Source organism: Polypterus senegalus, chromosome 12, assembly GCF_016835505.1.
Source record: "Polypterus senegalus isolate Bchr_013 chromosome 12, ASM1683550v1, whole genome shotgun sequence".
Classification (NCBI taxonomy): Eukaryota; Metazoa; Chordata; class Cladistia; order Polypteriformes; family Polypteridae; genus Polypterus; species Polypterus senegalus.
In genome coordinates this window covers 105,304,308-105,319,336 of record NC_053165.1, presented here as the reverse complement: position 1 = coordinate 105,319,336, position 15,029 = coordinate 105,304,308, and the positions used below count along the sequence as shown (strand labels likewise).

Here is a 15,029-nt window from a genome sequence, read left to right as displayed (position 1 = left end):
AAAATTGAAGATGCTATTAAATCCCTTACAAAGAGGAAATGAACAATCCTAAGGGATTACTCAGTTTGTTTTTTAATAGAAGTCTGCCATCCATTAAAGATAGGTATGTTTAAATAAGTCAGAGAATAACACATACTACCAAAACACTATTCCAGGTGTAACTTACTGAATAACCACCAGGTCCCTCCAGCCCCCATTTTGCACATTCTAAAAATGTACTACGATAAACCAAAACGGTTAGCTATAGGAGCTGGTCCTGTGCAATCAATTGGATTAAAATTTAAAATGTAATATGGACAGATACGAGAACTGTGTTTTACTATGGGTAATTTGTCATATAACTCCATTCACGGAGAGCATTTGTAGGGAGTTTTGCCTGCTGTCTACTAAATGAAAACTATGAAGGTGTGTAACTCATGGTAAGACTGACTAACCAAAAGAATCTTTAATCAGTCCCACTGCTATTTGTTTTGAAGTACTAGCCTAGTCAACCATGTTCTTTTGGAAGCAACAGAACAAGATAATGTCATATATTCAGCAAACATGAGTACAACAGAGGAGGAGGTAGTTGGTGACATGGTATTGAAAAAACTCTACTTATGTCTTTTGGCAGTACTTTGGATTTGACCACAAGGACACTAATCAGGCAGAGGTATCATGAAAAACATTCAAGGTTAAAATTATAATGTCACAAGGAAACAAAACTAATATGAGCATCTTTGACAACACATAGCACTTCACAAAGAATAAATTGTAAAAAAGGCAAATGTAAGTAAAAAAGCCTGGCTGAGTCACAGCAAATAACACTGGTTAGTTTGCAAGTGTTGCACGATATTAGAAAACAGAGGAAACTACAGATGCTGCCATATATTACTTAGTGAAAGACACAGTGCCTTTAAAGGCTGTCAATCAAAGTGGAATTTCAGCAACCTAACTCAACCAAAAGGTGTCTTCATGTAATTACTTCTCATAAACTACCATCTCTAAACTGCACAGAAAACGCAAAGATGAAGCTGAATCTGACATGGCAAAACTAGAATACTATTCAATAGTATTCACAGACCTATGCAGATGTATTATTAACTTAATGGTGCACTGCATAAGTGAAGAATTTGAACTGAAAAGTTACAGCTTGCAAACACTATTTCCCAAGTGAAAACATTGCTCTATGCTTAAAAGAAACCTTGGCTGCGTGAGCAGCATTGAGTTGCCGTATACACTGAGAACAGATCGAACACAGTCAAAGCAGTCTAACTGAATTGGTGGACCAGAATCCAGTGATTCAGCTACAGGCTTTCACCTTACAATCAGTAAGTTTAGGCAAAATTTAACTTACCTTATTAATGCAAATGAAATAATTTTACAGAGTAATGAGGATTGTGGAAGAGAGGTGAAAAAGAGTGCAGGCAGGGTGGAGAAGAGTGTCGGGGTGATTTGTGACAGACGGGTATCAGCAAGAGTGAAAGGGAAGGTCTACAGGATGGTAGTGAGACCATATATATATGGGTTGGAGACGGTGGCACTGACTAGAAAGCAGAAGACACAGCTGGAGGTGGTAGAGTTAAAAGATGCTAAGATTTGCACTGGGTGTGACGAGGATGGATAGGATTAGAATTGAGTACATTAGAGGGTCAGCTCAAGTTAGACGTTTGGGAGACAAAGTCAGAGAGGCGAGATTGCACTAGTTTGGACATGAGCAGAGGAGAGATGCTGAGCATATTGGAGATGATGTTAAGGATAGAGCTACCATGTAAGAGGAAAACAGGAAGGCCTAAGAGGAGGTTTATGGATGTGGTGAGAGAGGACATGCAGGTGCTGGATGTCACAGAGCAAGATGTAGAGGACAGGAAGATATGGAAAAAGATGATCCACTGTGGCAACCACCTAAAGTGCTGACGATTTTTCAACGAAAGCAACCAAATTAAATGGATAATAAGGGAAAGACATGAACAAAAAGTGCCTTTTTGTGCAGATGATATTGTATTTGTATTACTTATCCATATTCATCATTTATAATTACAGCAGCGTCTCGCTTATCCAACATTACGTATTATCCGATGTCCCACCGCAAAAAAAAAAAATAATGCATCAATCGGCAACAAGAACTGCAAGTTGCGAGCGTAAGCATAGTCTATTTTTTGTTGCTCCCGACTCTACCGCAGCGAATTACAGTGGAACCTTGGTTTGCGAGCATAATTCATTCTGGAAATGTGCACACAGTTCAAAGCACTCGTACAGTATATCAATGCGAATTTCCCCATAAGAAATAATGGAAACTCAGATGATTCATTCCACAACCCAAAACTATTCATATAAATATGATTAATACATAATATGAAGTAAAAATAAATAAAGCAAATTAACTTGCACTTTACCTTTGAAAAGAATCATGGCTGGTATGAGTGAGTTTCTAAACTCTTGTGGGATTCAACTGGATGACACTCAGAAAAGCATCCCAAAGCAATCACAGCACTCCCAGCGCGGTAGCAGTTCGCCATAAAGGCCAATCCGAAAAGATCGCAGACATGCTATAAGCGCCTGCCATTGATGGGTGATACAAGGAACAAGGAACATTATAAATGCGCAGGGTACAGTGTTACTTTCCCCCCGACCATGCCTGACTGCGGTTTCCGTGTATAGGAGAATGCCAGATCCCGCTAAAATAAATAACCGCGCTGTTGCTGTTTCAAGCTGAATAAAGCTGGTGTGGCTAAAAGTACTGAGACTCAGCTTCGAGTTTTCAGGTGCAAGACGGGGACTTGCACGTCACAGCACAAACACACACACATGCAGTCACAATGCTGTGGTAAACAGTATACGCTCAAACGGATGTTGACTATATGAATGACGGAGTTAAGGCTCTAGAAACTGCAATTAATTACATTGAGCAACAAGAAGAAGCTACAGGAATCGACATAATGATGCTGCAAAGATGGCGAGACTTGACAACGAAGAAACGGCACTCGTCAGGAAAGCAGACTACGGTCAAAAATGTCTTTAAATCATCACAGGACTGAACTTTTTAAGTACAGTACATACTATATTTAACTCCAGACAATTCTGTAACTAAGTTCATTTTTTCAGTTAATTCTGCTGTTTTGTTGTAAAACATGATTATTAGGTTCATAGTGTGTAAAATTATAACATAGTTTCTCTTATCCGACGTTCTGCCAGCCCGTTTTTGTCGGATAAGCGAGACTCTACTGTATTTCATAACGGTTAAAATATCCAGGAGTTGCAATAACAAAACAAAAATGGTAAAAAAAAAAAGATTAGATTAGTTAACCTTCATTAATCCCAGGTTTAGATGAATACAACAGCAAAAACAAAAAAACAAAGATACAGACTCACAGAACAAATAATACATTTAATCAATATAGATAAATGTAAAATAAATGTATATTGTGCAGAAACAGAAAATTAAACAGTGCAAGTATTTAGTCTTGGGTGTCAGGAGGATGTACTGAATTGCCTGATAGCAGCAGAAAGAAAAGATTCCTAGAGGCTCTTCTTTAAACACTGTGTAATAATGACCCAGTGGCTAAAAGTGATTTCTCCTGGAGGGAATGGAGGCAATTTTTCATAATGGTATCCGATTTTGCCAGATTCTCGTTAACATAACCACTTCTAATGTGTCCAGGTCTTGGTAAGTTTGTACAGACATTGTGAGTTTGAACTCAAGTTACTTTCCAAGGAGACAACAGTGACTACTATGGACTGGTAAAAAAATCTTCAGTAAACTAATGCATACGTTTCCTCAGGAAGTACAGTCTACCGTTACTGTTCTTGTACAGTGTATCTGTATTGTCTGAACAGCCTTGTTTGCTATTTATGTGAACCCCCAGGTTCTTTTAGTGCTGCATCATTTCCACATTCTCACCCTAAATGGTGAGTGGTCTCCAAGACTGCCACAATAAGGTCCACCTCTCAACTCTTTTCTGGTATTCCCTGCACCGTACAACAAAGTACTCCACAGGTGTCCTGTTCTGTGATTAATTTCCTTTATCTATGCACCCTATAATACATCAGCCATCTGAGAATTTCAGTAGATGAGACGCACTGGTACAGTGGATATAAAAAGTCTATACACCCCTGCCAAAAATCACAGACTTATTCCACCTTTAGTTTGGCACATCTGGACTTGCCGATTTTTGCCCACTCATCCTTGCATAAAAATTCCAGATCTGTCAAATTACAAGGGCATTGCCTGTGCACAGCTCTCTTTAGGTCACCGTACGCATTTTCAATTGGATTAAGGCCTGAGCTCTGGCTGGGACATTTTAGAATATTCATCTTCAATCTTCAGCTTCCTAGCAGGTGCTTGAAGGATTTGTGCCAAAATAGACTGATGCTTGGAGCTATTCATGTTTCCATCCACTTTGACTAAAGCTCCAGTTCTAGCTGAGGAAAACCAGCCCCACAGCAATATGCTACCTCCACCATGCTTCACTGTGGGTATGGTGTTCTTATGATGATGTGCTGTGTTATTTTTGCACCACACATACCTTTTGGAATTATGGCCAAACAGTTCAACCTTGGTCTCATCAGATCATACATAATACATTTTCCATATGGTTGTGGAAGCCTGGGTATACCTTTTTACAAAGTGTAGCCAGACTTGGATGTTTCTCTTTGTGAGAAGAGGCTTTCATCTTGCAACCCTACACAACTCAGACATATGAAGAATACAGCCGATTGTTGGAACATGTAGGAAACAACCAGTACATGCCAGGAAATCCTTCAGCCCCTCTAATGTTGCTGTAGACCTCTTGGTGACCTCCCTGACCAATTTTCTCATTGTCTTCTTATCAATCTTGGAGGGACGTTCTGATCTTGATAGAGTCACTGTTGAGCCATACTTTCTCCACTTGTTGAGGACTGTTTTCACCGTGCTCTGTGGGAGGTTTAATGTTTTGGATACTTTTTTGTACCACTGTCCGTTACTGATACCTTTCAGTGATGAAATTCTGTTCATGTTTTAAAAGCAGTTTGAGGAACATGGCTTTTAGAGTATGTTGCAACTAACAGGATATCAGAATAATCCTACAGGAACAGCCAAATTTTATCTAAGCTCAATCAGAGCCACTTTAATTGATATCAGGTGTATACTAACTACTATTGGAGATGAAACTTATTTGATTGGTTGAATCTGAATGCAGCCACATTGTTAATTATTAAAGGGTGCATACACTAATGCAACAAGGTTTTGTATGATTTTTTTTTTCTTTTTTCACTGATCAGTTTCTGGTTTTTCACCTTCTTTGTATAGATTGCAATTTTCCAATAAAGGTGGAATAAGTTCTGAGTCATTTCTGAGTTCATTTTTTTAAAACACAAAATCTATGGTTTTGGCAGGGTTGTGTAGACTTTTTACATCCACGTATTATACTGGATTCTATGGTATAGAAGCTTAACAGGAAGAGAGCAGGACAACTTCTTGATGTACCCCAAGTGATACACACCACCATTTCTAACACAGACAGCGGTTTGAGAGGGTCAGAGGGTCAGTCAGGTAGTCCATGATCCAAGAAACTGTGGGGGCATCAAGAAATATTCTAATTCAATTTAAAACAACCAAGATGTTAATAGATGGTTCTCTCTTCATCTTGCATTGGTTGGGAGAATTAACACTGTTACAATTATTATTCGGAGGCTAGTATGTTTGTTTCAGGGGGATTTTTTTATTGCATTAAGCTGTATCTTTATTTGGAAAACAGAAAAAGGCTATGGGGAAAAAAGTATCTTGCAAAGAGCTAAAGCAGGGGAGAATAGTACTACCTTACATCAAATTTTACTACTGGGTTGCAAATATGTGCACTTTCATACTATGGAAAGAAACAGAAAGATACTGCACTTACAGTACTTGGTTAACCATAAAAGGTAAATTCTGCTCAACACTTCTTTATATCCTTTGTACACTTGTCATTACTGAATTTTCATTTATTATCCATGAATTCAGTATTTAAATGCTTTCAAGCAAGAGTGCTAATGTTAATGGTTTCTATGCACACAAATAATTTATTCCAGACTATGTCTGGAATTTAACATGATCAAGTCAAGTTGGGGAGCATGCACTGGTACAGTGTGTTGCCACACCCACCACACAATGAAACCACTCGGGATCCCGGTTGGCAACACCCCAGACAGACATGCGGTCCAGTCCCACCCTCCAAAAATGACCCTCTATATGCCACAGCCAGGTGTTACGTGGGTGACCCCTTGGCCTGGTCCAGCTACTCGGTTCCTCAACAATGAGGATCCTACGAGCTGGATCACCCTTGGGAAATTGTGCCACAAATAACAGGATACAGATAATTAATAATAAAATACTTTAAACTCTTCAATAATTCCAGTTGCATGGCAAGTCATTTTTCTGATGGCCATTTAAGTCAAGGAGGCTGATGTGACCGATTTTTTTTTTAGTAAACTGACTTCGGCTAGCATTAAAGTTTTATCTCAGTTATGTAAACATTTTAGTCGTGCCCAAAGGAATCTAGCTTCAGAACTTAAGTTTTTATCTCTTAATGAAGTTAGGTCCTGTAAGATCCGTGCTATTTTATAGTCTTAATATGTGCCTCAATGTTTCATTCAAATGTTGCGTAAACTCAACAAAATGTTTGTTCACAAGTACTGTAGCTATCATATAGTGAAATATCCTGGCAAATAAAATTAATGTTTATTTTTTGCTACACATCTGAGTTAACTGTCATTTAGGTGTTTATAATACATTAAATGAGTTTGTTCTTTTGCAGTGGCTCTTGAGTGTGGTAGTTTACTTACAACTTATTCCATGCTAAAATCTAAACAGATAACCACAACAATGATATAACAGCTGGTTTGTTCTATTATTAACAACCACTGAAAATTACTCCCATTTCACTAATTTTATTTTTCACATTTTAATGGAATTAAAATGGCAATTTTAAGAGTCCAATCAAAGCAAGCAACACTTTTTAAAGCCACCTTCGGCAATGTACAACTTCTCACTAATCTGGTACAGCATGTGTCATATTCTTCTGTCTTCATTCACAAAGGGTGCAGTGTTTTCCATAGAAAACATAAAACTGCAAGTTCCAGTTTAAAAACAATTTATACCATTTTTGTATTAAGTAGAAAAAAAATAAACATACTGGATTACTTTAATCCAGCATCATGTTCTGCAAATCCCTGCACTGTACATTGCCAAGAATATGCTAGTTTTCTTAAGATGTCAAACCACAATTAACATGCACACGCATTGAGCCAAAACTAGCCATGCCATTTCAAAATTGAACAAACACATGCACACACGTTGCCAAACACATGTAAATGGTTAGGTTAGGTAACTAGCTAGCAACAGAGCCAAAGTGAATGGTGCTTAATAGTTAATAAACTACAGTAACTGGCATTATGGCACAATAGACCAGCTGTAAAGTGAAATGTAAAAAACAAAACATTAAAAAAACTACATTACTAGCCACTGTACCTGTTAAAGACAGGTAATAGAATCATTTTAAACTATTTGCAATCTCTTGTTCTACACGCACTTTCAGCACCTTTTCTCTGTATTTGCCTGTGTCTGAACCTCTCTTCACCAGCTCTGCCTTTCTCAAACGTGTTCATGTAAAGCCTGCTTGTTATAATTATTTTTTCAAGGTGGCTTTTTCACTTCATGTCTGGTTTTAAACTTTCTGTCTGAGGACGGCACGCTCAGCGGGCGCCTTTACTACTCCTCGTGTGTCTCACACGTGTACAGCCTCTTTCATCGCAAAACCAAAGCCAAACTGACCAATCAGATTGCTCCGAAGGACTGTACACAAAGACCTTTGTTTTATCATATAATATACAGATAATACTAGTTCTTTGTAGCTATGTATTACCATACTGTGTTCAAGCCATCTACAGGACTTTCTACAGCTATACTTCATCATACTGCATTGCAGCTATATACAGAACTTCATTTTAGTATTTAACCTTTGTTTTTTTTAATGTGTGTATTACTTTTTATTTATGCACTTAAAATTCTAGCCATAATGTGCTTAAAATAAAATTCAGACCTCTCAAATGTGAAAAAAACATTTTGGGTTTAATTTTCAAACCACCTTAATGCACTGTGGGAAAGACCAGTCATACAATTAATTTTCCTGTATCCTACATGATCCCTTTTTACTCAAAAAACAAGTCTTAACATTTCTTATGTGAATCTTTCATTTTTAAATTTCATTCTAATTGTGTATTAAATTCACCATTTGTTAGTAAAGATAATCATCAAGTTCTTCCTCACTAAAGTAGGTATAGGATTAATGGAAAAAATAAATCACCAAAGGCACATTAAGCACAACACATGAACAGCAGTTGCTCGATTTATCATTAAATACAATACTAGTCGTAACAAAATGTTAACATCTTGGTATTGCAGCAGCAGGAATGTGACCCTGTTCATTTCTGTTTCAGCCGAAGTGCAGAGTGTAGGGCATCTTTGTCTTTGAGATCAAAATGGTACTGCCTTCAACTAATCGATGTAGGTGTGCTAAGCAGTGCAATGACACAATATAATGGGACCCAACAAATATGACCTCTAGGTCACCAAAGGAAAGGCTGCGCAGGATAGTTTGGATGCATGAAACATATCAGAATGTCTGATTCTGTTTCACTCTTGCCATGAATCACACCAATCCAACATTTTTTTTTATCATCCATGCACCCTGCATAGCCTCCAATAGGATGCTGGTCTAATGTGAGGGACACATCAAATCCATCAGGAATGTGATTGAGAGAGGGCAGTATCTCCGCTGCTGCTTCAGTGGCAAATATTCAGACAGTCAATTGACTGTCTTCACCAGACAACTGGCTGACTTTGAGTTTGCCATCTTCTGCAGGGAAGTAACAGTGGTATTCTAGAGTACCAGGTACTCTTTGGGCCAAGGAGAATTGCATTATCTGTTCAGCAAAATGAGACAAGGCATCATCATTTGATATGAAAAGTTTGGCATTTTTGATAGCTTACTAATTGAAAACTCAATGATTGCCATTATTGACACAGGGCACATTCAGCCTATGATTAGGGTGCAAAATAAACATGAAAGATTTGCTTAAGAAAACGTAAGGTTTGTGTTTTAAGAAAGAAGGGACAATGCAGAATAAATGAAAAATATTTTTAAAATTATCTGCACATTCCCACATACTGTTAAGGTGCAGAAATCCAGTATTATTTTTTTGGATTTGAGAGGTCTGCTGTTCAAACCCTGATAAAAGTAAGTGTATGTTTACTGCTTTTTTCGGGAAGCCTACATAATTATCTGAATAAGGAAAAAAAAGCAAATGTCTGTTTTAGTTACAAATATGTGTTGCTGAGGCCTAAATATACCAAAGCCAAAAACTCAAATGAGATTTTGGTCAACTTCAATTTCAAGGTGCTGATTTGACCGTGCAGGTTCCTATAGACCAAAGGTTTTAATTTCGTCACATACTATGCAAATTAAAGTACCAGCAAAGTCTAAGCCTGCTCGGTGGTTTAGTTTTTAAGATTTTTTTCATCAAATTTCAAAGTCCAAAGAAGGCCAGATAAAATTGACACCCACCCTGCCCTCTGTAAACTGGCTGTATCTGGAAAAGTATTGATCTTGCATCATAAAAATTGAACAATTTTTCCTGACTAACATGGGCAACCTGGTAATTTTTCCAGAATTTTTTGACTCTGAAGTATGTAGGCTATTGGATGATTTTACATGGAATGACTCACAGAAGAATAAAGCATTATAATATTTTTGGCATATTGCCCAATCCTACCATACAGCATTTAATTCATGGAAGTCACTTGGGATTCTAACCTTTAGAGATTCCCGATATTGAAAAATGTGTTTTCATCATTCAAACAATTCCATTTCAAACCCAATCTTCCAGCAGACCATTCTTTTTATTATGCACAAGTAAGAAACTTTGTTTAAAAAATCCTGGCCCATACCCTCTAGTAACAAAGTAATTAGCAGCATCTCTAGACTTTACCAATTTAATGCAAAAAGTGCACCCCTGGAGTGATCTCAGGCAATTCTGGTTAATCACAGTATCAGAAAGTTCCTCTTTAAGAAGATGGTTTAATATTGAAATATCAAAAAAAAAAAACCTGACATGATCTTTACGAATATAATATCAAGCATGTTATTACAGATGGTCCAGATTGTTCTAGCTGAACATTTTGAGCTTGGCTCTGTGATGGCTTACTGGACCCAACTCTGCTAGTTTAGACTTTTTTGTTGTTGTAGACTGGTAGTTATCATTTGCTGGTGCTCAGTATTACATGAAAGCAAGATTATAACATGGTTTGCAGGATGGAATCATATTCAGTGCACATTAAGTAAATGGTACAAACTGTTGTAATCTACATAGATAACAACATTTATATAGCACATTTTCATACAAAAAAGTAGCTCAAAGTGCTTTACATAATGAAGAAAAATAAAAGACAAAATAAGAAATTAAAATAAGATGAATGGATAAGCAAATTGGCAGAGATTTCCTGGATTCATTTTTGAAGGATATGTGAAAAACATAAAAAATAACTCCACTAGTGGTACTTTGTATACTAGTAATTGAAGGCTCACAATTTTTTTTTTTCTGACATGTTAAGTGAGAACATCTCAGATTGAAATGCTCTAGAATAGCAGGTAAAACAGAAAAAATCAATTTCACTTTATGAAGACCTGTTTAGGATTTTTTTTTTTTTTTAAGACCTTGGCAAGAACATATTAATGCAATTCTAAACTAAACTCTGTATTTCCTTTTGTATTACTAGCAGGCTCCACCCCCTGCTCGCTTTACTCGCCAACCCCGGGTTTGGTCCTGTGGAAATACAATATAAAGTGTTTTTTTTCCCCACGGGAATTGTTATATATGCAGTATGTTCACTTTTTATTTTAAAACTCCAGTAAAAACAATATTTGGAATGAAATTTTTTTCAAGATCGCATTAAATTTTGATTCTGTGTTTAGACTTACATTGTGACAACGTAATGTATAAGTGCCCGTGAGTAAATATTGTTTCTTTGTCCCTTATAAATAAACTGACATTTTCAAATGTTTGTCCTTGCGATTTGTTAATTGTCACTGCAAGAAGCTATTCTCACGGGAAACTGTAAATGTTTTAATACGAATGGCATATCAAGATCTCCTTTTTGCCGAACACAGTTTGGAGCTCATTCAATAAAAATAAACTTTCTGATAAAACAATCTACTTACGGAAGTGGGAATATCCAGAGCCGATGTAGCTGGTGGCACTGTTCTCAAGAAACTGCGGATTTCTGGTCATTGCGGACTGCACGTCATTATAATAAATAAATCTGGCCGACCAATTGTTCTGGATATTGCCATTGCATCATGATATAACTGTTGCAATGCTGCTGGACTACCTTGATATGATGATGGTAATATTACTGCTTTACCTATTTTGAATTTGTCTGAACTACTGATATTTGAATTTTGAACGTGATCAATGAGACCTTGCATAGCGTTCTAAGTTTTGCTTGATTCAATTTAATTAAGAAGACATGATTAGCTGCAACTTTTACATACACGTTAATAATGTAATGTTGCGATACACGTGGAGATGATAGAAGTGGGTTAAATAAATGGAAACATATTGCTAATTTTGAACAGAAATATTGTGTGGGTGTTTTTCATTTTTCTGAATGCATTTGTTTCATATTGTATGACCATCCTGTTTTGCCTTCTGGGAAAAGCAAAGCAAAGAGTAAAGGGTCGGTATGTGGCGATGTATTTGACATAAATGACAAATCATGCTTTCCTTTTGGATATACACGAATATCTACTCTGTCTTGGATATCCCCGTCTTTTGAAATTGTTCTCACTGACAATTTGTCACATGTGGGTTTATTATAAATGCTACTGTGATCATTCGGATACATATAGAGATCCAAGAAAATTTCTTTGTATTTTGATGATAAATTTCATGTAAAGTGCGATACTTTTGGACATATGGATTTGTATCCATTATTGGCTGTATAATTTCTATTACTTCGGATCGTTAAACTCTTTCGATTCTATTTGATCATAAATATACACCTGACCAAATTGTGTTTTTTTTTCTAAATTAAACTTGTCGTGGCTGTAATTGTTGCGGGAAGACAAGATTCTCATAGTGCATGGTCCATTATTGTGCAAATCAATGTTTTGTGCATTGAATGATGCTAACGTAAAAAGATTATAGTAGATGCGTATATTTTGCTTGTAGTGTTTGTGGATTTCACTTTCACCAAACAACAAACCTTTTAATTCTTGTGGAAACACCTCTTCATTGGGAAGGAGCAGTACTTTTCCCTGATGGCAACACAAATTAGATGATCTACAAGTCTCCGACTTAAACTTTAAAGCCTTATAATATCTACATACTTCCGACATATCATCCATGTCCATATATGTCCATATATTCAATCTCTTTTTGCCGTTATGTTATTTCACCTAGTAATTATTTCCATTTGTTTGCGCAAATGTGATCTGTACTCTCTTTTTTTTGACACTTTTGAATTTTAGTACTGTCATATTTTTGAATTTGCTTTGTGTGTGTGTTTCGCGCCAAGGTTTTTTTTGAGCCTTTTCGAATTCCACTGCTTTCATAATCTGTAACCTGCTCTGCAGGTTTATGGTGCCAACGTTTTTGAACGTCTTTATGAAGTTCTACTGTGTCTCTTACTCTTTGTCTTTTATTTCTGACCCCATTTGGACCTGCAAGGTTTTCAGTTACACTTGCTCCTAGCTGATTATTACTTTCCTTGCCTAGGTCACCATCTCACGGGAACATGCTTCCAATTGATGTCAGTATAACATGATTTGACTGTGTCGTGGGAAGTGAAAGTGTCTCTGCCTCTCTGAAGTGTCTCTCTGTCTCTCTTCAGAAGATCACGTCTCATTGCAAGTTTTTTTTTTTTTATAATAGAAAGATATATGTAAACAATCACTTTACATGAGGTTCTGTAACCATGTGGCACTATTACTATTAATTTTCATGGAGTGTCTTTGAAACATAAAACATACTTGTCTTGTTAATTTCACTTAATTGAGTTATATTTTATGGATTAAAAGAAATTCAATTAAAAAGGGTCCAGCGGGGGGGGGTTAACGGTGACTTGAGGATCTTTTAATATTTTCAACCTTTCCTCTGTGCTTTTTAGCAAAAGCCCCACTGGTCCAGCCCTCCTACCTCCTGGTCTCTGGTATTACAAATAGTAAGCAACAAGTATCGCATTGGACAACTAACTAGCTGTTCATGTTATGCCTCAGTGAGAAGGATGGACATCGTTTTGCTAGTTCTTTGCAGATGACTGCTTGTATGTGTTAGTGACATATTGCTGTATGCTAGTGTTTTACCTGCCTTATATCATTTTGCTTCATATATTTGTTTTGCCACCTCCAACATCTTTTCCTTCTCATCCTTCATTTATGACTCTTTTATTGAAAATTCCCAGGACTCTCTCTTCTAACCTCTATGTCACCTTTTTACAACCTGGTTCTTATTTAACTCCTAGCTCTGCAGATCCAATGTCAGTAAGGCCAGAGTCACAATACATAGCTTATCACTTTTCAGTCTTATCCTTCATTTACGTAATTTTAGGAAGCCTTTGTGACTCATGATGCATATCTGGATCGGGATGCATCTGCTCCTTCCCTCATTCTGGCTATTCCCTTATTCTTACCTATTCTTTTCATATGAACTATTCCTCACAGGAATGAGGTGCTGGTGGGGGTGTTTGGTCTGGTGCAAGAAGTATGTGTTATTTTACCATTAAAAAAACTAACTATTTAATTTTCTACATTTTGTTAGAATCAATTAAAAAAGTGATCACCCAAAAACAATTTTCGGGGGGGAAAGCTGCAGGCGAGAAGGCAAAAATACTCCAGATCTAACATTTGTCACAAAATAGCTTGCAGAATAGTTTTTTTTTAATGCGAAGCAGTAGCATGTATAATAAATCTTTTCATTGCTTCAGAAGGAAAATAAGAAAACTACTTACTATATAGCAGTGCTGTAACTGGCATTCTTCCATGAATTCTCAATTAGTAGAAAAAGAGTTAAACCTAAGGCCCAAGAACAATGAAGATTGACCACTAAATGAGCAATTGAAAAAGGTAACTGGAGACAAATACTGCGAAAAGATAAACCTAAAAAGATCCTTTAGTATTTCAGTAGCAGAAAAGGAGCCTCTTTTTCCATTTAAAGGTGATGGGGATATAGAAGTTATTCCAGGAACACTGGCTAAAAGAAGACTGTGGTGATATAAACCAATAAAACTCTGCATACCCACTTCTGGAACTTGGGAGAAATCTGCAACACTCAGATAAATGTGTCAACTACTCAAACACAATGACCAAGGCAGACATTGAACCCATAACCCTGGAAACATGAGGTAGCACAGAACCATAACACTAACCTTATATGAAGGACAGTACGGCAGAAATAAAAAATACAGGTAAACAGTAGTGTTATACAGAAATGACCTGAATGGAAAAATTATCAAGAAATGACCTTTCATATGACCTCATCACAAAAGTAATGTGTATGAAGCTTGCAAATCAAGTAAGTTAACATTATTGCTAAATCCATTAAAAACGTGTGGAGAAAAAAGCTTTCTTTAAATACATAGCATCTTATGAACTTGGGAGTTGAACGGTCTTGTTCAGGGATATATATAAGACGTGGGATGTGGTAAATATTCAGCAGATGAAAGGAAGACTGAATTTAACTAGATATTAAAAATCCTAAAAGGTAATGCAAGATAATCAATGAAAAAACTAAAGCTAAAAAGAAACCAGGTATTTTAAAACAAGAGAAGTTACCCAAAGCATACCTCAATATCAACTACATAAAGGAAATTAAAGAACAAATAAGGGTTTAAAATGCCATCACAGTTTCCAGACTTCATCACTGAAAATCTATTGGGCAATTTTCATATATTCAGTGAGTGCAAGAAGGTTCAAGAATATTCTGTTCTGGAATAATTGGGTTGGGGTAAGTCACTGAAGAAGGTATACAAACAACTC

The 15,029-nt window shown here is 36.7% G+C and overlaps 1 protein-coding gene across 2 annotated transcripts in view; it reads right to left on the bottom strand.

Annotated features, from left to right (window-relative positions):
* Positions 1-15,029, bottom strand: part of LOC120541465 (CTD small phosphatase-like protein 2) — an 88,978-nt gene that overhangs the window by 36,650 nt on the left and 37,299 nt on the right. The window lies entirely within an intron of this gene.